Source organism: Crocodylus porosus, unplaced genomic scaffold (assembly GCF_001723895.1).
Source record: "Crocodylus porosus isolate Cpor-Errol unplaced genomic scaffold, CroPor_comp1, whole genome shotgun sequence".
Taxonomy (NCBI): Eukaryota; Metazoa; Chordata; order Crocodylia; family Crocodylidae; genus Crocodylus; species Crocodylus porosus.
This window is the reverse complement of record NW_017728943.1, coordinates 27,613,900-27,616,813: the sequence shown is the minus strand read 5'-3', so window position 1 is coordinate 27,616,813 and position 2,914 is coordinate 27,613,900. Positions and strand designations below refer to the sequence as shown.

Here is a 2,914-nt window from a genome sequence, read left to right as displayed (position 1 = left end):
AGAATGACTTAGAAGCATGCTGGTGAATCAGTGAACATGGCTCCTGAAGGTTGTTAGTAGCAATGGTGGTTGGATGTAGCTACAAAGACTTGCTTAGCATGACTTAGTATGCATCTGTAGTGTTGTGGATCTTATCCAGTAAGTAGGCTTCTGATACATTCGTCTGAACTGTCCTGAATATGTGTAATTAGAATCCATGCCAAGTAACCAGCAGTTGTGGAAGTCAGGGAAACAGAAAATTAGTTCCCTGGCAATTAAAGCATCTTTATTTCATCTTCCCACAGTTATTAGTGAACTAAAACTCCCCACATCCTTTGCATCACAGGAGTACTCCCACCTCCAGCATTGATCTCCATATGTGGTGCCTCTGGACTGGAAGTCCACTTGTATACACGTTTTTTTTTTACTCCTGGGAAATCGTATTGTTCTCATGGTTAATTTATTGTTCCGTTTCACAGTGTGATATTCCCTGCTTCCAGATGTCTTTTTATGTCAGCGTCTGTGATCCAGGCCAATCTGTGACAGACATCTAAGTTCTCTACACACGAAAAATGTGTGTGTATAGAGGGGAAGGTACCACTGCGTGTTCAGAAGAATTGGATCCTCTTTCAAGTGTTTGCATTAGCTGCCCAGCAATTTAGTTTTATGTTTGTATGTTTATGCTGCCATATATGTAAGATAAAAGGGTGAATCATAAAGGGATCAGAAAATACCTGTAGTTGAAGGTGCACTATGTTGGAAATTGTTTACTTACCTGTCTATGGGTACCCAGTGACATCTGGATGGATCAGATGAATCACTGCTTTATGCTCCATTTTGAGCAGCAATTCTGTGTGCCAGTAGAATTGGCCCCTTATTACATTGTCTTTCATTGACTATTGCTTCGTAACTTGGAAACATGTGGTCTTCATATTTTTAAGTTCCAAACTCAAGTTGTGTATAAGGATTTGAGAGGACCTGGAAGGAGGATGAACTATTTCCTCTCTCAGGCTATGGTACTGCAGCGGGGGAACTGATTGGTGAATGAACTTCAGCAGAGTTGGTCTTAGCATTTGAGGGGGCCGTAGCTAGCCCTACATGACACATGAAACTTCTCACCCCAGCTGCATATAAATCGGTTGGTGATCGGTGAACAGTTGGGAAGGGGGATAATAATCCTCCTTAAGGCCTCCCTTAATTGTTGCCTGTCTTCCTGGACGTTTTGTGGCTGTGGATTTCCTCCTACCAGCATGAAGGGAACTGCTGATCCTTTGTAGTCCATGCATCTACTTGCTGTGCCTTTCAGACACTTACATTATGGCATAACATGCTTGTGAAATGGATCAGAAGCTTCCTTTTCAAGAGAAGAGAATTACCTTGGTTTTACTGTGTTCACTGTTTCATCGTGCCCAGGGAAGTGTTGCCCATTTTTACCTCAGAAGAGGAAAATCCATTAATATTTTTCAAGACAAAATGTAAAGTGTTTGTTGTGGGAGACTCCATCCTGAGGGGGCCTGAGGGGACAATCTGCCGCCCTGACCCCTTAGCTCGGGAAGTCTGCTGCTTCCCGGGGGCTTGCATCCGAGATATTGCGGAGAAGATCCCTAAGCTCCTTCAGCCCACAGAACACTATCCCATGCTCCTTATTCATGTGGGCACCAGTGACACAGCTCGGAGCGCTCCCAGCCAGGTCATGAGGTGCTACAGGGATTTGGGAGTGGGGCTAAAGGGTCTGGGGGCACAGGTGGTTTTCTCTTTGATCCTCCCAGTCTCAGGGTATGGGCTGAGGAGGGAGAGGAGGATCCACGTAGTCAACCAAAGACTGCAGTGCTGGTGTCATCAGGAAGGCTTTGGCTTTCATGACGATAGCCCGCTCTTTGGTGAGAGAGGCAACAAGCTGCTGGGAAGAGATGGCCTCCACCTCTCTCTGCTGGGGTGAAGGCTCTTCTCAGCCAGACTGGCTGACCTGCTCCACCGGGCTTTAAACTAAGCCCGCTGGGGGACGGGGGAAATACCGCCACTGCTGGCTCGCTGAGCAACCCTCAACAGACCAAGGCACTTAAGGAAGCCCACCCCTGCCACAGCCCTGCTAAAATCTGTGGGCAAGGCAAGAGCCCCCAAGGGGACATTTGCCTGCCTGTACACAAATGCCAGGAGCTTGGGGAATAAGCAGGAGGAACTCGTCCTCCTGCTTCACACACAAAATTACGATGTCATAGGGATAACGGAGACTTGGTGGGACTCCACCCATGACTAAACCATGGGTATAGATGGCTGTAACCTGTACAGGAGGGATTGAGTAGATAAAAGGGGTGGGGGTGTAGTTCTCTATGTTAAGGAAAGCTACACGTCCCTGCAAACTGATATTGGTGACCAGGGTGGATGACTGGAGACCTTCTGGGTTAAAATCCGTGGGGAACATGGCATAGGGGACACAAGGGTGGGAGTCTACTACAGATCTCCCACCCAAAGTCAGGAGCTTGACCAGGAGTTTGCCCGGGAGCTGTCTGAGGCCGCATGCTCCAGGACCATGGTTCAATTACCCGGATGTCTCATGGGAGGATCACTGAGAAAAATCTGAGTGATCGCAAAGCTTCCTGTCATGTGCGGATGACCTCTACCTGACTCAAGAAGTCTACGGGCCAATGAGATGTAAAGCTCTGCTCAACCTGGTACTGGCTGTGGGGGATGACCTAATCAGTGACCTAGTGATCGATGGGAAGCTGGGTGACAGTGACCATAAGCTGATCACCTTCAGCATCTGCCATAAAGCTGGCAAGTCAGTCAGCACCACAGAAGTCCTTGACTTCAGGAAAGCCAACTTTGACGGGCTCAGAAGGCTTGTCAGTGAGGCTCTAAGGAACCATGACCCCGAGGGGAGGGGAGTTCAGCATGAGTGGTTGCTCCTCAAGGAAGCGATCCTCAATGCACAAGC

General features: G+C 48.1%; 1 long non-coding RNA gene across 1 annotated transcript in view; it reads right to left on the bottom strand.

Moving 5' to 3' along the window:
* Positions 1-1,932: 1,932 nt before the first annotated feature.
* The window catches only part of LOC109319165, a 16,261-nt gene continuing 15,279 nt past the window's right edge, over positions 1,933-2,914 (bottom strand). The window contains exon 3 of the long non-coding RNA XR_002103392.1: positions 1,933-2,006. This is a non-coding gene — a long non-coding RNA (uncharacterized LOC109319165). The remainder of the gene's footprint in view (positions 2,007-2,914) is intronic.